This window comes from Oncorhynchus keta, unplaced genomic scaffold, assembly GCF_023373465.1.
Source record: "Oncorhynchus keta strain PuntledgeMale-10-30-2019 unplaced genomic scaffold, Oket_V2 Un_contig_7803_pilon_pilon, whole genome shotgun sequence".
Classification (NCBI taxonomy): Eukaryota; Metazoa; Chordata; class Actinopteri; order Salmoniformes; family Salmonidae; genus Oncorhynchus; species Oncorhynchus keta.
The window spans coordinates 26,320-47,419 of NW_026289686.1; the positions used below are offsets into that span (position 1 = coordinate 26,320).

The 21,100-nt window shown below is 47.7% G+C and overlaps 3 long non-coding RNA genes across 4 annotated transcripts; all 3 read right to left on the reverse strand.

Moving 5' to 3' along the window:
- Positions 1-10,480: 10,480 nt before the first annotated feature.
- Positions 10,481-12,624, reverse strand: LOC127926565 (uncharacterized). Of its 2 annotated transcripts, none has more exons than XR_008124461.1 (3): positions 12,178-12,624; positions 11,852-11,999; positions 10,481-11,821 (listed from the first exon to the last, which is right to left on the reverse strand). It is a non-coding gene; the product is annotated as an uncharacterized LOC127926565 (long non-coding RNA). The 2 variants fall into 2 exon arrangements; XR_008124460.1 differs by having other exon boundaries at positions 10,481-11,557; positions 11,602-11,821; positions 11,852-12,624.
- Positions 12,625-13,098: 474 nt separating this feature from the next.
- LOC127926567 (uncharacterized) lies at positions 13,099-13,803 on the reverse strand. Its single transcript, XR_008124463.1, has 3 exons — positions 13,660-13,803; positions 13,481-13,542; positions 13,099-13,154 (listed from the first exon to the last, which is right to left on the reverse strand). It is a non-coding gene; the product is annotated as an uncharacterized LOC127926567 (long non-coding RNA).
- A 2,032-nt stretch (positions 13,804-15,835) lies between these two features.
- Positions 15,836-16,499, reverse strand: LOC127926566 (uncharacterized). Its single transcript, XR_008124462.1, has 3 exons — positions 16,488-16,499; positions 16,347-16,440; positions 15,836-15,923 (listed from the first exon to the last, which is right to left on the reverse strand). It is a non-coding gene; the product is annotated as an uncharacterized LOC127926566 (long non-coding RNA).
- Between the last annotated feature and the right edge of the window lie 4,601 nt (positions 16,500-21,100).

Sequence of the window (21,100 nt, forward strand, 5' to 3'; positions counted from 1 at the left end):
GTTATATGATAGGAGTCTAGTGGTTATATGATAGGAGTTGTCTAGTGGTTATATGATAGGAGGAGTTGTCTAGTGGTTATATGATAGGAGGAGTCTAGTGGTTATATGATAGGAGGAGTCTAGTGGTTATATGATAGGAGGAGTTGTCTAGTGGTTATATGATAGGAGTCTAGTGGTTATATGATAGGAGTTGTCTAGTGGTTATATGATAGGAGGAGTTGTCTAGTGGTTATATGATAGGAGGAGTCTAGTGGTTATATGATAGGAGGAGTTGTCTAGTGGTTATATGATAGGAGGAGTCTAGTGGTTATATGATAGGAGGAGTCTAGTGGTTATATGATAGGAGGAGTCTAGTGGTTATATGATAGGAGTTGTCTAGTGGTTATATGATAGGAGTCTAGTGGTTATATGATAGTGGTTATATGATAGGAGTCTAGTGGTTATATGATAGGAGTTGTCTAGTGGTTATATGATAGGAGTTGTCTAGTGGTTATATGATAGGAGTTGTCTAGTGGTTATATGATAGGAGGAGTCTAGTGGTTATATGATAGGAGGAGTCTAGTGGTAATATGATAGGAGGAGTCTAGTGGTTATATGATAGGAGGAGTCTAGTGGTTATATGATAGGAGGAGTCTAGTGGTTATATGATAGGAGGAGTCTAGTGGTTATATGATAGGAGGAGTCTAGTGGTTATATGATAGGAGGAGTCTAGTGGTTATATGATAGGAGGAGTCTAGTGGTTATATGATAGGAGGAGTCTAGTGGTTATATGATAGGAGTTGTCTAGTGGTTATATGATAGGAGGAGTCTAGTGGTTATATGATAGGAGGAGTTGTCTAGTGGTTATATGATAGGAGGAGTTGTCTAGTGGTAATATGATAGGAGGAGTCTAGTGGTAATATGATAGGAGGAGTCTAGTGGTTATATGATATGAGTTGTCTAGTGGTTATATGATAGGAGAAGTCTAGTGGTTATATGATAGGAGGAGTCTAGTGGTTATATGATAGGAGAAGTCTAGTGGTTATATGATAGGAGAAGTCTAGTGGTTATATGATAGGAGGAGTCTAGTGGTTATATGATAGGAGGAGTCTAGTGGTTATATGATAGGAGGAGTCTAGTGGTTATATGATAGGAGGAGTCTAGTGGTTATATGATAGGAGGAGTTGTCTAGTGGTTATATGATAGGAGGAGTCTAGTGGTTATATGATAGGAGTTGTCTAGTGGTTATATGATAGGAGGAGTTGTCTAGTGGTTATATGATAGGAGGAGTCTAGTGGTTATATGATAGGAGTTGTCTAGTGGTTATATGATAGGAGGAGTCTAGTGGTTATATGATAGGAGGAGTCTAGTGGTTATATGATAGGAGGAGTCTAGTGGTTATATGATAGGAGGAGTTGTCTAGTGGTTATATGATAGGAGGAGTCTAGTGGTTATATGATAGGAGTCTAGTGGTTATATGATAGGAGGAGTCTAGTGGTTATATGATAGGAGGAGTCTAGTGGTTATATGATAGGAGGAGTCTAGTGGTTATATGATAGGAGGAGTCTAGTGGTTATATGATAGGAGGAGTTGTCTAGTGGTTATATGATAGGAGGAGTCTAGTGGTTATATGATAGGAGGAGTCTAGTGGTTATATGATAGGTGTAACACTTCAGGTGTCGTAGGTGTGTGGAGTCAAACGCAGGAGACAGTGAGTGCAAAGCTGTGCGTCTTTAATAGCGCCAACGCATCCCAGGGTGCTCACAATAGTAACGGCCCCAAACACAGGGAATGAGAATGTACAACAGAAAACGTAACGACCAGGCACTAACACGTACTTCTAACAACAGAGCCGAAGGTTACACTGCAATAATCCCGCACAAAAACCAGGCGGGCCGGCTGTCTAATAAAGACAAACTAATTAGCTGATTTAATCATGAACAGGTGCTACCACTAAACATACAAGGAGGGAGAGGAAAAACAATCAGTGGCAGCTAATAGGCCGGTGACGACGACCGCCGAGCGCCAACCGCCCGGGAAGGGGAAACACCCTCGGTCGGACTCGTGACAGTACCCCTCCTGACGCGCGGCTCCCGCAGCGCGCCGACACCGGCCTCGAGGTCGCCCCGGAGGACGAGGTGCAGGGCGATCCGGATGGAGGCGATGGAAATCCCTCAACATGGATGGATCCAAGATGTCCCTCACCGGTACCCAGCACCTCTCCTCCGGACCGTACCCCTCCCAGTCCACGAGGTACTGCAGGCCCCTCACCCGGCGTCTTGAGTCCAGAATGGCCCGGATCGTGTACGCCGGGGTCCCCTCGATGTCCAGAGGGGGGAGGGACCTCCGGTACCTCACTGTCCTGCAGGGGACCAGCTACCACCGGCCTGAGGAGAGACACATGAAACGAGGGGTTAATTCGATAATAGGAAGGGAGTTGTAATCGATAACACACCTCGTTTATTCTCCTCAGGACTTTAAAGGGCCCTACACACTGCGGACCCAGCTTCGGGAGAGGTAGGTTTCGGGTCGAGAGCCAGACCCTGTCCCCCGGTACAAACACGGGGCCTCACTGCGGTGGCGGTCAGCACTCCTCTTCTGCCGTCCACTCGCTTGTCGTAGAGACTCCTGGACGGCCCTCCAGGTCTCCTTGGAGCGCTGTACCCATTCCTCCACCGCAGGAGCCTCGGTCTGGCTCGGATGCCATGGTGCCAGGACCGGCTGGTATCCCAACACACACTGAAAAGGGGACACGTTAGTAGAGGAGTGGCGTAGTGAGTTCTGAGCCATTTCAGCCCAGGGAATGTATCGTGCCCACTCCCCTGGCCGATCCTGGCAATACGACCGCAGAAACCTACCCACCTCCTGGTTCAATCTCTCCACCTGCCCATTACTCTCGGGTGATAACCGAGGTCAGGCTGACAGAGACCCCCAAACGTTCCATGAACGCTCTCCATACCCGAGACGGAATTGGGGGCCCCGATCAGAAATGATGTCCCTCCGGCACCCCGTAGTGCCGAAAGACATGGGTAAATAATGCCTCCGCAGTCTGCAGGGCTGTAGGGATACCGGGCAACGGGAGGAGACGGCAGGACTTAGAAAACCGATCCACAATCACTAGAACCGCGGTGTTCCCCTGAGACGGCGGAAGATCGGTCAGGAAATCTATGGACAGATGTGACCATGGCCGCTGTGGAACGGGAGGGGTTGTAGCTTCCTCTAGGAAGGTGCCTAGGAGCCTTACTCTGAGCGCACACTGAGCAAGAGGAGACATAACCCTTAACGTCCTTAACCAACGTAGGCCACCAATACCTCCCTGAAGGCTCCCCACTGTCCTCGTCACCCCAGGGTGACCCGAGGAGGGCAGGACGTGAGCCCACCGAATCAGCTTGTCCCGAACATCAAGCGGCACGTACCTTCGCCCCGCTGGACACTGAGGAGGCGCGGGTTCAGCCCGTAACGCCCGCTCGATGTCCGAGTCCACCTCCCATACCACTGGGGCTACCAGCTTAGAGGCGGGAAGGATGGGAGTAGGTTCGGTGGACCCATCCTCGGTGTCGTAAAGGCGGGACAGTGCGTCAGCCCTCACGTTCTGGGAGCCCGGTCTATAAGACAAAGTAAACCGGAACCGGGTGAAGAACATGGCCCACCTTGCCTGACGTGGGTTAAGTCTCCTTGCAGCCCGAATATACTCCAGATTCTGGTGGTCGGTCCAGATGAGAAAAGGGTGCTTAGCCCCTCAAGCCAGTGTCTCCACACCTTCAGAGCTCTAACCACCGCTAGCAACTCCCGGTCCCCCACATCATAGTTACGCTCCGCTGGGCTGAGCTTCCTTGAGAAGAAAGCGCAGGGGCGGAGTTTTGGTGGCGACCCGAGCGCTGTGATAGCACGGCACCCACCCCAGCCTCGGACGCGTCCACCTCCACTATGAATGCTAGAGAGGGATCCGGATGCGCCAACACGGGCGCCTCAGTGAACAGCGCCTTCAACTTGTTGAATGCCCTGTCCGCCTGTGCTGACCACTGCACGCACCGGGCCCCCCAGCAGTGAGGTAATGGGAGCCGCTATCTGGCCAAAACCCCGGATAAACCTCCGGTAGTAGTTGGCAAAACCCAAAACCGCTGCACCTCCTTTACCGTGGTTGGAGTCGGCCAATTACGCACGGCCCTAATGCGTTCACCCTCCATCACCACCCCGAGGTGGAAATGCGATATCCCAGAAAAGAGACGGCTCGTTTAGAGAACACGCATTTCTCAGCCTTGACGTATAGGTCATGCTCCAGCAGTCTTCCAAGCACTTTGCGCACCAGAGACACATGCGCGGTGTGAGTGGCCGAGTAGATCAGAATGTCATCGATATAAACAACCACCCCCTGACCGCACAGGTCCCTGAGAATCTCGTCTACAAAGGATTGGAAAACGGCTGGAGCATTCTTTAACCCATACGGCATGACGAGGTACTCATAGTGGCCGGATGTAGTACTAAATGCGGTTTTCCACTCGTCTCCCTTCCGAATACGCACCAGACTATACGCGCTCCTGAGATCCAGTTTTGTGAAGAACTGCGCTCCGTGGAACGATTCCACCGCCGTAGCGATGAGAGGTAGAGGGTAACTATACCCCACTGTGATGGCGTTTAGACCTCTATAATCGATACACGGACGCAAACCTCCCTCCTTTTCCTCACAAAAAGAAACTCGAGGAGACGGGTGAAATGGAGGGCCGAATGTACCCCTGTCCCAGCGACTCCGTGACATATGTCTCCATTGCCAACGTCTCCTCCTGGGACAGCGGGTACACATGACTCTTGGGAAGCGCAGCGTCTACCTGAGATCTATCGTACAATCCCTTCCCGGTCGATAAGGTGGTAATTTAGTCGCTTTCACTTTACTGAAAGCGATTGCCAATCGGCATACTGGGGAATGCACACCGTGGAACCCTGGTCTGGACTCTCCACCGACGTGGCACCGATGGAAACTCCCAAACACCTTCCAGAACACTCCTCTGACCACCCCTGGAGAACCCCTTGTCTCCACGAAATTTTAGGATTGTGCCGGGCCAGCCAGGGAGTCCCCAGCACCACTGGAAACGCAGGCGAATCAATAATAAAAAAACTGATACGCTCCCTATGATTCCCCTGCGCCACCATGTCCAGTGGGACCGTGGTCTCCCGACCATCCCTGACCCTAATGGCCGGCTATCTAGGGAGTGCACGGGGAAAGGAGAATCTATCGGCACCAGCGGAACCCCTAACTTAAGGGCGAGTCCGCGATCCATAAAGTTCCCAGCTGCGCCTGAATCGACTAGCGCCCCTATGCTGGGAAGAGGGAAAAAGTGAAGGAAAGAGATTAAGACAAACATATGGCCAACAAGGGATTCTGGGTGAGTCTGATGCTGACTCACCTGGGGTGACCGAGAAGCGTTCCGCCTGCCATCTCTACTCCCAGACGGACCCCCCAGCACCGATCAGACGTGTGTCCTCTCCGACCACAGTTGGTGCAGGGAAGGCCTCCTCCTCCGGTACCCTCGGCGCAGCCCTCCCAACTCCATCGGAATGGGAGCGGAGGGGCCGGGTGGTGGAACGCACAGGACCCTCTCTGAACGCCCGCGGGCAGCCAGCAGATTGTCCAGTCGAATGGACATGTCAATCAGCTGATCCAGTGACAGAGTGGTGTCCCGACACGCTAACTCCCGGCGGACGTCCTCTCGGAGACCACACCTGTAGTGGTCCATAAGGGCCCTGTCGTTCCACCCAGATCCGGCTGCCAAGGTCCGGAACTCCAGCGCGTAATCCTGGGCGCTCCTCCTCTCCTGCCTGAGATGAAAAGTCGTTCTCCCACCGCTCGGCCGTCTATAGGGTGATCAAATACGGCACGGAAGCGGCAGGAAAACTCTGGGTAGTGCTCCCGCTGAGTCTGGGCCATTCCAGACTGCGTTCGCCCACTCCAGAGCACGACCCGTGAGGCAGGAGATGAGGACACTCACCTCTCCGCTCCTGAGGGAGGGGGTCTAACGGTGGCCAGGTATAGCTCCAGCTGGAGCAGAAACCCCTGGCAACCCCCGCCGCTCCATCATAAGCCCTCGGTAGCGTCAGACGAAGGGTGCTGGAGTCGAGTGATGGGGAGACCGGAGTCGGGGTGCCGAAGGTGGAGAGAGGAGACCACTCCTTCCCATCGGTCCATTCTCTCCATCACTTGATCCATCGCGGATCCGATCCGATGGAGAATGGTGGTGTGGTGGAGAACCCGTTCCTCCATCGATGGGAGAGGGTTGGCTGCTGCTCCTGCTGACTCCATTCGATTTGATTTTGGGTGCGGGATTCTGTAACACTTCAGGTGTCGTAGGTGTGTGGAGTCAAACGCAGGAGACAGTGAGTGCAAAGCTGTGCGTCTTTAATAGCGCCAACGCATCCCAGGGTGCTCACAATAGTAACGGCCCCAAACACAGGGAATGAGAATGTACAACAGAAAACGTAACGACCAGGCACTAACACGTACTTCTAACAACAGAGCCGAAGGTTACACTGCAATAATCCCGCACAACAACCAGGCGGGCCGGCTGTCTAATAAAGACAAACTAATTAGCTGATTTAATCATGAACAGGTGCTACCACTAAACATACAAGGAGGGAGAGGAAAAACAATCAGTGGCAGCTAATAGGCCGGTGACGACGACCGCCGAGCGCCAACCGCCCGGGAAGGGGAAACACCCTCGGTCGGACTCGTGACAATAGGAGGAGTCTAGTGGTTATATGATAGGAGTTGTCTAGTGGTTATATGATAGGAGTCTAGTGGTTATATGATAGGAGTTGTCTAGTGGTTATATGATAGGAGGAGTTGTCTAGTGGTTATATGATAGGAGGAGTCTAGTGGTTATATGATAGGAGGAGTCTAGTGGTTATATGATAGGAGGAGTTGTCTAGTGGTTATATGATAGGAGTCTAGTGGTTATATGATAGGAGTTGTCTAGTGGTTATATGATAGGAGGAGTTGTCTAGTGGTTATATGATAGGAGGAGTCTAGTGGTTATATGATAGGAGGAGTCTAGTGGTTATATGATAGGAGGAGTTGTCTAGTGGTTATATGATAGGAGGAGTCTAGTGGTTATATGATAGGAGGAGTCTAGTGGTTATATGATAGGAGGAGTCTAGTGGTTATATGATAGGAGTTGTCTAGTGGTTATATGATAGGAGTCTAGTGGTTATATGATAGGAGGAGTCTAGTGGTTATATGATAGGAGTTGTCTAGTGGTTATATGATAGGAGTTGTCTAGTGGTTATATGATAGGAGTTGTCTAGTGGTTATATGATAGGAGTTGCCTAGTGGCTATATGATAGAAGGAGTTGTCTAGTGGTTATATGATAGGAGTTGTCTAGTGGTTATATGATAGGAGATAGGAGTTGTCTAGTGGTTATATGATAGGAGGAGTTGTCTCGTGGTTATATGATAGGAGGAGTTGTCTAGTGGTTATACGATAGGAGGAGTTGTCTAGTGGTTATATGATAGGAGGAGTTGTCTAGTGGTTATATGATAGGAGTTAGGAGTTGTCTAGTGGTTATATGATAGGAGGAGTTGTCTCGTGGTTATATGATAGGAGGAGTTGTCTCGTGGTTATATGATAGGAGGAGTTGTCTATTGGTTATACGATAGGAGGAGTTGTCTAGTGGTTATATGATAGGAGGAGTTGTCTAGTGGTTATATGATAGGAGTTGTCTAGTGGTTATATGATAGGAGGAGTTGTCTCGTGGTTATATGATAGGAGGAGTTGTCTAGTGGTTATATGATAGGAGTTGTCTAGTGGTTATATGATAGGAGGAGTTGTCTAGTGGTTATATGATAGGAGGAGTTGTCTAGTGGTTATATGATAGGAGGAGTTGTCTCGTGGTTATATGATAGGAGGAGTTGTCTCGTGGTTATATGATAGGAGGAGTTGTCTCGTGGTTATATGATAGGAGGAGTTGTCTCGTGGTTATATGATAGGAGGAGTTGTCTAGTGGTTATATCATAGGAGTTAGGAGTCTAGGAATTGTTCAGGAGTAGTCCAGGGGCCACGGATGTTTCTGGACAGGGTCATGTTCGGGAAGGTGGTTGCCAGGTCTGACAGGGATTATTGTTATGACAGGAAGCAATTGGGTCATTCCCTCACACAGGCCTCACACACTCACCTCTGACCTATGACCTTTAGGAGGTGAGAATGGTCGCGTTCCCCTGCTCAGACGTTGCATGCATCAACCAATGGTTGCGTGACACGTCATCGACTGTTTCCTCGACCGAGAGATTGGTTTAACACATCCTTGGGTTAGCTTATACGATATAAATACCTATCCAGACGTTGTAAAACCTGGAGTGCGTCGGCAACGCCTGGGCAAAGGAACGCGCCCAATACCTCCAAAAACTGCAATCAATCATTTCATAACTCAGATCTCTCTTTGTGAAAGTATTTGAAAGTATTTGAAAGTATTTGTTGTTGAACGGTTTTTCAAGAGGTGACTGGGGTCATTTCTCCTACAGTCCTAACAACAACACACTCATCCTGACCCTAAACGTTCACAATAACTCACCACTTTGTATCATATTGGATTTGTCTTTACGACAAAACCATAAATATATTTTTTAGCTTAATAACTATTTACACACTTGTTTTGTTTGAATTTTTAAAAGGGTTTCAAATGTTTTTCCCATCTACATATAAGGAGTAATTGCTTCTTGTACTGAGCCGCTTGCATTTTGTTTTTCAAACAGTCTGTGAATTGAAATGTTATTACTGGTCGTTTGTTTGGCCAGAGTGGCCAGACTGTATTTCACTTGGTAAACAGCCAAACCCACCAAAAACATCAACAACAATGTTGGCCAAGACCCTCCGTTAACAGATCTGCATGGCAACCAAAGAATGTAAGATTCTAAAAGAAGTCAGTTAAATAGGACGTAATCTCCTGAATGATCAAAGGGGGTTTGTTTTCTGAGGTATTTTGACTTTAAAACTTGTTTGAGATCCATGATGAAAATGTATCAACTGTTAGCTTCATATTTTAGGCTGTTAACTTGATTGTTTCTGTATGTACTGTAGCCAACTGCTGTCATGACAACGAAGAAACACATGGGAGTCTATCTATCAGTCTCTTATTACCAGGCTGATTACTGCTGCACTATCAGTATCTGTAGTCTCTTATTACCAGGCTGATTACTGCTACACTATCTATCAGTATCTGTAGTCTCTTATTACCAGGCTGATTACTGCTGCACTATCTATCAGTATCTGTAGTCTCTTATTACCAGGCTGATTACTGCTACACTATCTATCAGTATCTGTAGTCTCTTATTACCAGGCTGATTACTGCTGCACTATCAGTATCTGTAGTCTCTTATTACCAGGCTGATTACTGCTGCACTATCTATCAGTATCTGTAGTCTCTTATTACCAGGCTGATTACTGCTACACTATCTATCAGTATCTGTAGTCTCTTATTACCAGGCTGATTACTGCTACACTATCTATCAGTATCTGTAGTCTCTTATTACCAGGCTGATTACTGCTGCACTATCTATCAGTATCTGTAGTCTCTTATTACCAGGCTGATTACTGCTACACTATCTATCAGTATCTGTAGTCTCTTATTACCAGGCTGATTACTGCTACACTATCTATCAGTATCTGTAGTCTCTTATTACCAGGCTGATTACTGCTACACCATCTATCAGTATCTGTAGTCTCTTATTACCAGGCTGATTACTGCTACACTATCTATCAGTATCTGTAGTCTCTTATTACCAGGCTGATTACTGCTACACTATCTATCAGTATCTGTAGTCTCTTATTACCAGGCTGATTACTGCTACACTATCTATCAGTATCTGTAGTCTCTTATTACCAGGCTGATTACTGCTACACTATCTATCAGTATCTGTAGTCTCTTATTACCAGGCTGATTACTGCTACACTATCTATCAGTATCTGTAGTCTCTTATTACCAGGCTGATTACTGCTACACTATCTATCAGTATCTGTAGTCTCTTATTACCAGGCTGATTACTGCTACACTATCTATCAGTATCTGTAGTCTCTTATTACCAGGCTGATTACTGCTACACTATCAGTATCTGTAGTCTCTTATTACCAGGCTGATTACTGCTACACTATCTATCAGTATCTGTAGTCTCTTATTACCAGGCTGATTACTGCTGCACTATCAGTATCTGTAGTCTCTTATTACCAGGCTGATTACTGCTACACTATCTATCAGTATCTGTGTAGAGAGCCATGCATGTAGCTTGGTGAGATCAGGCTGGATGACGAGGCTACAAGCAGACTGGACCACCTGTTATTGTTGGTAAAGGTAGTGTTTTTATTTTATCGTTGTCATGGTATTCTACCCACCACACATACCTTCTTGAAAAAACCTGCTCTAATTTCCTGGTTTATACAGTAGATCTGCCATCTGGGGGAAGAGCAAAACCTGTGGTATGGTTTACAATCTGATGCTTCTTCCATTTGATCAGTCTGTTGATGTAACAGAGATCACCTGTCAGTCCCTCCTCCTCAGTCTGTTGATGTAACAGGGATCACCTGTTAGTCTGTTGATGTAACAGAGATCACCTGTTAGTCCCTCCTCCTCAGTCTGTTGATGTAACAGAGATCACCTGTCAGTCCCTCCTCCTCAGTCTGTTGATGTAACAGGGATCACCTGTTAGTCTGTTGATGTAACAGAGATCACCTGTTAGTCCCTCCTCCTCAGTCTGTTGATGTAACAGAGATCACCTGTTAGTCCCTCCTCCTCAGTCTGTTGATGTAACAGAGATCACCTGTTAGTCCCTCCTCCTCAGTCTGTTGATGTAACAGAGATCACCTGTTAGTCCCTCCTCCTCAGTCTGCTGATGTAACAGAGATCACCTGTCAGTCCCTCCTTTTCAGCCTGCTGATGTAACAGAGATCACCTGTTAGTCCCTCCTCTTCAGCCTGCTGATGTAACAGAGATCACCTGTCAGTCCCTCCTCCTCAGTCTGTTGATGTAACAGAGATCACCTGTCAGTCCCTCCTCCTCAGTCTGCTGATGTAACAGAGATCACCTGTCAGTCCCTCCTCCTCAGTCTGCTGATGTAACAGAGATCACCTGTCAGTCCCTCCTCCTCAGTCTGCTGATGTAACAGAGATCACCTGTTAGTCCCTCCTCCTCAGTCTGCTGATGTAACAGAGATCACCTGTTAGTCCCTCCTCCTCAGTCTGTTGATGTAACAGGGATCACCTGTCAGTCTGTTGATGTAACAGGGATCACCTGTCAGTCTGTTGATGTAACAGAGATCACCTGTCAGTCCCTCCTCCTCAGTCTGTTGATGTAACAGAGATCACCTGTCAGTCCCTCCTCCTCAGTCTGCTGATGTAACAGAGATCACCTGTCAGTCCCTCCTCCTCAGTCTGCTGATGTAACAGAGATCACCTGTTAGTCCCTCCTCCTCAGTCTGCTGATGTAACAGAGATCACCTGTTAGTCCCTCCTCCTCAGTCTGTTGATGTAACAGGGATCACCTGTCAGTCTGTTGATGTAACAGGGATCACCTGTCAGTCTGTTGATGTAACAGAGATCACCTGTCAGTCCCTCCTCCTCAGTCTGTTGATGTAACAGAGATCACCTGTCAGTCCCTCCTCCTCAGTCTGTTGATGTAACAGAGATCACCTGTCAGTCCCTCCTCCTCAGTCTGCTGATGTAACAGAGATCACCTGTCAGTCCCTCCTCCTCAGTCTGCTGATGTAACAGAGATCACCTGTTAGTCCCTCCTCCTCAGTCTGCTGATGTAACAGAGATCACCTGTTAGTCCCTCCTCCTCAGTCTGTTGATGTAACAGGGATCACCTGTCAGTCTGTTGATGTAACAGGGATCACCTGTCAGTCTGTTGATGTAACAGGGATCACCTGTCAGTCTGTTGATGTAACAGAGATCACCTGTCAGTCCCTCCTCCTCAGTCTGTTGATGTAACAGAGATCACCTGTCAGTCCCTCCTCCTCAGTCTGCTGATGTAACAGAGATCACCTGTCAGTCTGCTGATGTAACAGAGATCACCTGTCAGTCTGTTGATGTAACAGAGATCACCTGTCAGTCCCTCCTCCTCAGTCTGTTGATGTAACAGGGATCACCTGTCAGTCTGTTGATGTAACAGAGATCACCTGTCAGTCCCTCCTCCTCAGTGTGCTGATGTAACAGAGATCACCTGTCAGTCTGCTGATGTAACAGAGATCACCTGTCAGTCCCTCCTCCTCAGTCTGCTGATGTAACTGGGATCACCTGTCAGTCTGTTGATGTAACAGAGATCACCTGTCAGTCTGCTGATGTAACAGAGATCACCTGTCAGTCCCTCCTCCTCAGTCTGCTGACGTAACAGGGATCACCTGTCAGTCCCTCCTCCTCAGTCTGCTGATGTAACAGAGATCACCTGTCAGTCCCTCCTCCTCAGTCTGTTGATGTAACAGAGATCACCTGTTAGTCCCTCCTCCTCAGTCTGCTGATGTAACAGAGATCACCTGTTAGTCTGTTGATGTAACAGAGATCACCTGTTAGTCCCTCCTCCTCAGTCTGTTGATGTAACAGAGATCACCTGTTAGTCCCTCCTCCTCAGTCTGTTGATGTAACAGAGATCACCTGTCAGTCTGTTGATGTAACAGAGATCACCTCAGTCTGCTGATGTAACAGGGATCACCTGTCAGTCCCTCCTCCTCAGTCTGTTGATGTAACAGAGATCACCTGTGCTCCAGTCCCTCCTCCTCAGTCTGTTGATGTAACAGGGATGATATGATCACCTTTGCAGAGATTTGCTCCAGTCCCTCCTCCTCAGTCTGTTGATGTAACAGATGATCACCTGTTGCTCCAGTCCTCCTCCTCAGTCTGTTGATGTAACAGGGAGATATGATGGCCCTTTGCTCCAGTCCCTCCTCCTCAGTCTGTTGATGTAACAGGGATGATCACCTGCTTTGCTCCAGTCCCTCCTCCTCAGTCTGTTGATGTAACAGGATGATCACCTGCTTTGCTCCAGTCCCTCCTCCTCAGTCTGTTGATGTAACAGATGATATGATGACCTTGGTCTTTGTCCAGTCCCTCCTCCTCAGTCTGCTGATGTAACAGGGATGATCACCTGCTTTGCTCCAGTCCCTCCTCCTCAGTCTGTTGATGTAACAGGGATGATATGATGACCTTTGGCTTTGCTCCAGTCCTCCTCCTCAGTCTGTTGATGTAACAGGGATGATCACCTTTGGCTTTGCTCCAGTCCCTCCTCCTCAGTCTGTTGATGTAACAGATGATCACCTTTGTCCAGTCCCTCCTCCTCAGTCTGTTGATGTAACAGGGATGATATCAGTCTGTTGACTTTGCTCCAGTCCCTCCTCCTCAGTCTGTTGATGTAACAGGGATGATCACCTGCTTTGCTCCAGTCCCTCCTCCTCAGTCTGTTGATGTAACAGAGATCACCCTTTGTCCAGTCCCTCCTCCTCAGTCTGCTGATGTAACAGGGATGATATCACCTTTGGCTTTGCTCCAGTCCCTCCTCCTCAGTCTGTTGATGTAACAGGGATGATATGATGACCTTTCACTTTGCTCCAGTCCCTCCTCCTCAGTCTGCTGATGTAACAGGGATGATATGATGACCCTTTGTCCAGTCCTCCTCCTCAGTCTGCTGATGTAACAGGGATGATATGATGACCTTTGGCTTTGCTCCAGTCCCTCCTCCTCAGTCTGCTGATGTAACAGGGATGATATGATGACCTTTGGCTTTGCTCCAGTTCCTCCTCCTCAGTCTGCTGATGTAACAGGGATGATATGATGGCCTTTGGCTTTGCTCCAGTTCCTCCTCCTCAGTCTGCTGATGTAACAGGGATGATATGATGACCTTTGGCTTTGCTCCAGTCCTCCTCCTCAGTCTGCTGATGTAACAGGGATGATATGATGACCTTTGGCTTGGTTCCTCCTCAACGACAAAACCGTCTGTATAGGTGTTTCACATATCAGTTGAGTTAACCACATCATATGATATATGGGTCGGCAGGTAGCCTAGTGGTCGGAGCGTTGGATTAGTAACCAGAAGGTTGCAAGATTGAATCCCTGAGCTGACAAGTTAAAATCTGTCATTCTGCCCCTGAACAAGGCAGTTAAGCCACTGTTACTAGGCCATCAATGAAAAAAGAATTTGTTCTTAACTGACTTGCCTAGTTAAGTAAAAATAAAAATATATATACAGTGGCCATTTTAGCATGTAAACTTGGTGGGGCAAACTCCCCCCAATTCTTTTTTAGATGAAAGCCACTACACAACACTAAACAATACATGAATTGTACTATAATGGCGACAAACTGTTAGGGCCGACGTAAAGCTGTCCCAACAGCAGAGCTTTCTTTCCATCACCATGGAGTGAATCCTTACCCACCGCTACACCTGGCTATCAGCGGAGCCTTGTCCGGCAGCGAAACAATTCAATCAGCCTCGTTTACTGCCTTTTAAAAAAAACCTATCTGATATGGCTGACCATATCTCCCTGGCATATCACATTGTTTATGCAGCAGGATACAAGACATTTTTGGTCTCACCTTGTTGTACGCGACGGTCCTACATCGGCAAATTTTGTCATCAAAGAAAAAAAAAGATTTACAATTCCGAGTTTGGGTTCACATTCTTGAAGTCTACCCTTACTAAGGCCGGTGAAGTAGCCTCCCCATGAGTGACAGAACACTGAGCCAATCACGGTGCATTGCTGAGCCAATCACAGTGCAAATGCTCCTGTTTTCTGCTGGCCTGCCCCACCACCACAGACAGCACTGAGCTGAAACACCTGCATTTTAGAGCCGCCTGTTTGTAACTCAATGCTATATTATTATTATTATTATGTGACACATATTAATAACAAAATAACAGGCAAAACAGGCAAGCCCCCACAAATACTGTGTACTTTTCTTTTTTTTTTATTGCAAAAAAATATAGGGCTCTGTTGCTAGGTGACAATGTTGTGAGGTTTATGGGTCTAACAGTGGAATAAAACAGAGAGAGAGATGGTATCGTTGAATGAATTCCAACGTGACCCGTAGCTCCTCCTGTAGATCTGAAGAGGTTCTGGACATGTGAAAGCAACATGGCAGCGATACACACAGTTTATCAGAAGACAAGAAGCATGTGGTTTACCCCCCAATCCACTCCCCTAATATCTACCCTGCTGCCCAGTGGGGAGGAAACGGGGTCAAATCCATCTCTCTCAGGCTTAAACTACGGATCTGTGACAGAGGTGGGACAGGGACAGGTCTGGAATTTTAGCCCGGCGGCGGCAGGTCCCAAATTACACCCTATTCCCTAGAGTGGACTACTGTTGACCAGAGGAACAAGTCTAGAGGGCCAAACAAAATCTTCTGTTAACCTGTCACCCTGAAGTAATGGAGTTGATAGGGAGAGGATTCTACGGCTTGAAGGCCTGTAACCAGGTCTGGCTCTGATTGAGAATCAGCTTGTAGAGAGTAAGGAGGGTACCAATGTTGACCAAATATAGTGTAACACTGCCCCTCGTTGGTGATACAGTACATTACACATTACAAAGCAGGAGGCGTTGCAGGAACATTGAAGATGAGTGCAGCAAATATGATTTGACAAAGGTGACCCCGAGACAACTACGCACTTGTGGAGATCTGAGAGGATTTGACAGGTGCAACCAATCTGGTAGTAGCTCAACCTTGCCCTCTGATAGGCTAGGTGGACGCTTCACCATATTGCTTATATTAGGCAAATCATTTCCGATCTCTAGTGCAGAGGGCCCTCAAACTCAACTCCGGACCTCGAAGCCAGTTCCACTGCATTTCTTAATTGTTCCCCTCTAATCAGGGACTGATTTAGGCCTGAGACACCAGTCACTGTTCCCCTCTAATCAGAGGCTGATTTAGACCTGGGACACCAGCCATTGTTCCCCTCTAATAAGGGACTGATTTAGACCTGGGACACCAGTCACTGTTCCCCTCTAATAAGGGACTGATTTAGACCTGGGACACCAGTCACTGTTCCCCTCTAATAAGGGACTGATTTAGACCTGGGACACCAGTCACTGTTCCCCTCTAATAAGAGGCTGATTTAGACCTGGGACACCAGTCACTGTTCCCCTCTAATAAGGGACTGATTTAGACCTGGGACACCAGTCACTGTTCCCCTCTAATAAGGGACTGATTTAGACCTGGGACACCAGTCACTGTTCCCCTCTAATCAGAGGCTGATTTAGACCTGGGACACCAGCCATTGTTCCCCTCTAATAAGGGACTGATTTAGACCTGGGACACCAGCCATTGTTCCCCTCTAATAAGGGACTGATTTAGACCTGGGACACCAGTCACTGTTCCCCTCTAATAAGGGACTGATTTAGACCTGGGACACCAGCCATTGTTCCCCTCTAATAAGGGACTGATTTAGACCTGGGACACCAGTCACTGTTCCCCTCTAATAAGGGACTGATTTAGACCTGGGACACCAGTCACTGTTCCCCTCTAATCAGAGGCTGATTTAGACCTGGGACACCAGCCATTGTTCCCCTCTAATAAGGGACTGATTTAGACCTGAGACACCAGTCATTGTTCCCTCTAATAAGGGACTGATTTAGACCTGGGACACCAGTCACTGTTCCCCTCTAATAAGGGACTGATTTAGACCTGGGACACCAGTCACTGTTGGGACACCAGTCACTGTTCCCCTCTAATAAGGGACTGATTTAGACCTGGGACACCAGTCACTGTCTAATAAGGGACTGATTTAGACCTGGGACACCAGTCACTGTTCCCCTCTAATAAGGGACTGATTTAGACCTGGGACACCAGTCACTGTTCCCCTCTAATAAGGGACTGATTTAGACCTGGGACACCAGTCACTGTTCCCTCTAATAAGGGACTGATTTAGACCTCACTGGGACACCAGTCACTGTTCCCCTCTAATAAGGGACTGATTTAGACCTGATTTAGGACACCAGTCACTGTTCCCCTCTAATCAGGGACTGATTTAGACCTGGGACACCAGTCACTGTTGGGACACCCCCTCTAATCAGAGGCTGATTTAGACCTGGGACACCAGTCATTGTTCCCCTCTAATAAGGGACTGATTTAGACCTGGGACACCAGCCATTGTTCCCCTCTAATAAGGGACTGATTTAGACCTGGGACACCAGTCACTGTTCCCCTCTAATAAGGGACTGATTTAGACCTGGGACACCAGTCACTGTTCCCCTCTAATAAGGGACTGATTTAGACCTGGGACACCAGTCACTGTTCCCCTCTAATAAGGGACTGATTTAGACCTGGGACACCAGTCACTGTTCCCCTCTAATAAGGGACTGATTTAGACCTGGGACACCAGTCACTGTTCCCCTCTAATAAGGGACTGATTTAGACCTGGGACACCAGTCACTGTTCCCCTCTAATCAGAGGCTGATTTAGACCTGGGACACCAGCCATTGTTCCCCTCTAATAAGGGACTGATTTAGACCTGGGACACCAGTCACTGTTCCCCTCTAATCAGAGGCTGATTTAGACCTGGGACACCAGCCATTGTTCCCCTCTAATAAGGGACTGATTTAGACCTGAGACACCAGTCACTGTTCCCCTCTAATAAGGGACTGATTTAGACCTGGGACACCAGCCATTGTTCCCCTCTAATAAGGGACTGATTTAGACCTGGGACACCAGTCACTGTTCCCCTCTAATCAGAGGCTGATTTAGACCTGGGACACCAGTCACTGTTCCCCTCTAATCAGAGGCTGATTTAGACCTGGGACACCAGCCATTGTTCCCCTCTAATAAGGAACTGATTTAGGCCTGAGACACCAGTCATTGTTCCCCTCTAATAAGGGACTGATTTAGACCTGAGACACCAGTCATTGTTCCCCTCTAATAAGGGACTGATTTAGACCTGAGACACCAGTCATTGTTCCCCTCTAATCAGGGACTGATTTAGACCTGAGACACCAGTCATTGTTCCCCATAGACCTGAGACACCAGTCACTGTTCCCCTCTAATCAGGGACTGATTTAGACCTGAGACACCAGTCATTGTTCCCTCTAATCAGGGACTGATTTAGACCTGAGACACCAGTCATTGTTCCCCTCTAATCAGGGCTGATTTAGACCTGGGACACCAGTCACTGTTCCCCTCTAATCAGAGACTGATTTAGACCTGAGACACCAGTCATTGTTCCCCTCTAATAAGGGACTGATTTAGACCTGAGACACCAGTCATTGTTCCCCTCTAATAAGGGACTGATTTAGACCTGAGACACCAGTCATTGTTCCCCTCTAATAAGGACTGATTTAGACCTGTCATTGTTCCCCTCTAATAAGGGACTGATTTAGACCTGAGACACCAGTCACTGTTCCCCTCTAACAGGGACTGATTTAGACCTGAGACACCAGTCATTGTTCCCTCTAATAAGGGACTGATTTAGACCTGAGACACCAGTCATTGTTCCCCTCTAATCAGGGACTGATTTAGACCTGAGACACCAGTCACTGTTCCCCTAATCAGGGACTGATTTAGACCTGAGACACCAGTCATCAGGGACTGATTTAGACCTGAGACACCAGTCATTGTTCCCCTCTACTGATTTAGACCTGAGACACCAGTCATTGTTCCCCTCTAATAAGGGACTGATTTAGACCTGAGACACCAGTCATTGTTCCCCTCTAATAAGGGACTGATTTAGACCTGAGACACCAGTCATTGTTCCCCTCTAATCAGGGACTGATTTAGACCTGAGACACCAGTCACTGTTCCCCTCTAATCAGAGACTGATTTAGACCTGAGACACCAGTCATTGTTCCCCTCTAATCAGGGACTGATTTAGACCTGAGACACCAGTCACTGTTCCCCTCTAATCAGAGGCTGATTTAGACCTGGGACACCAGCCATTGTTCCCCTCTAATAAGGAACTGATTTAGGCCTGAGACACCAGTCATTGTTCCCCTCTAATAAGGGACTGATTTAGACCTGAGACACCAGTCATTGTTCCCCTCTAATAAGGGACTGATTTAGACCTGAGACACCAGTCATTGTTCCCCTCTAATAAGGGACTGATTTAGACCTGAGACATCAGTCACTGTTCCCCTCTAATTAGGGACTGATTTAGACCTGAGACACCAGTCATTGAGGGACTGATTTAGACCTGAGACACCAGTCATTGTTCCCCTCTAATCAGGGACTGATTTAGACCTGAGACACCAGTCACTGTTCCCCTCTAATCAGAGACTGATTTAGACCTGAGACACCAGTCATTGTTCCCCTCTAATCAGGGACTGATTTAGACCTGAGACACCAGTCATTGTTCCCCTCTAATCAGAGACTGATTTAGACCTGAGACACCAGTCATTGTTCTGTTTTCTGAGACAAGTCAGGGACTGATTTAGGCCTGGGACACCAGTCATTGTTCCCCTCTAATAAGGGACTGATTTAGACCTGAGACACCAGTCATTGTTCCCCTCTAATAAGGGACTGATTTAGACCTGAGACACCAGTCATTGTTCCCCTCTAATAAGGGACTGATTTAGACCTGAGACACCAGTCATTGTTCCCCTCTAATTAGGGACTGATTTAGACCTGAGACACCAGTCATTGTTCCCCTCTAATTAGGGACTGATTTAGACCTGAGACACCAGTCATTGTTCCCCTCTAATAAGGGACTGATTTAGACCTGAGACACCAGTCACTGTTCCACCTCTAACCAGAGACTGATTTAGACCTGAGACACCAGTCATTGTTCCCCTCTAATAAGGGACTGATTTAGACCTGAGACACCAGTCATTGTTCCCCTCTAATAAGGGACTGATTTAGACCTGAGACATCAGTCACTGTTCCCCTCTAATTAGGGACTGATTTAGACCTGGGACACCAGTCATTGTTCCCCTCTAATAAGGGACTGATTTAGACCTGAGACACCAGTCACTGTTCCCCTCTAATTAGGGACTGATTTAGACCTGAGACACCAGTCATTGTTCCCCTCTAATAAGGAACTGATTTAGGCCTGAGACACCAGTCATTGTTCCCCTCTAATCAGGGACTGATTTAGACCTGAGACACCAGTCACTGTTCCCCTCTAATCAGAGACTGATTTAGACCTGAGACACCAGTCATTGTTCCCCTCTAATCAGGGACTGATTTAGACCTGAGACACCAGTCACTGTTCCCCTCTAATCAGAGGCTGATTTAGACCTGGGACACCAGCCATTGTTCCCCTCTAATAAGGAACTGATTTAGGCCTGAGACACCAGTCATTGTTCCCCTCTAATCAGGGACTGATTTAGACCTGAGACACCAGTCATTGTTCCCCTCTAATCAGGGACTGATTTAGACCTGAGACACCAGTCATTGTTCCCCTCTAATCAGGGACTGATTTAGACCTGAGACACCAGTCACTGTTCCCCTCTAATCAGGGACTGATTTAGACCTGAGACACCAGTCATTGTTCCCCTCTAATAAGGGACTGATTTAGACCTGAGACACCAGTCATTGTTCCCCTCTAATCAGGGACTGATTTAGACCTGAGACACCAGTCATTGTTCCCCTCTAATAAGGGACTGATTTAGACCTGAGACACCAGTCATTGTTCCCCTCTAATAAGGGACTGATTTAGACCTGAGACATCAGTCACTGTTCCCCTCTAATTAGGGACTGATTTAGACCTGAGACACCAGTCATTGTTCCCCTCTAATAAGGGACTGATTTAGACCTGAGACACCAGTCACTGTTCCCCTCTAATCAGAGACTGATTTAGACCTGAGACACCAGTCATTGTTCCCCTCTAATAAGGGACTGATTTAGACCTGAGACACCAGTCATTGTTCCCCTCTAATCAGGGACTGATTTAGACCTGAGACACCAGTCATTGTTCCCCTCTAATAAGGGACTGATTTAGACCTGAGACACCAGTCATTGTTCCCCTCTAATAAGGGACTGATTTAGACCTGAGACACCAGTCACTGTTCCACCTCTAATCAGGGACTGATTTAGACCTGAGACACCAGTCACTGTTCCCCTCTAATAAGGGACTGATTTAGACCTGAGACACCAGTCATTGTTCCCCTCTAATCAGGGACTGATTTAGACCTGAGACACCAGTCATTGTTCCCCTCTAATAAGGGACCG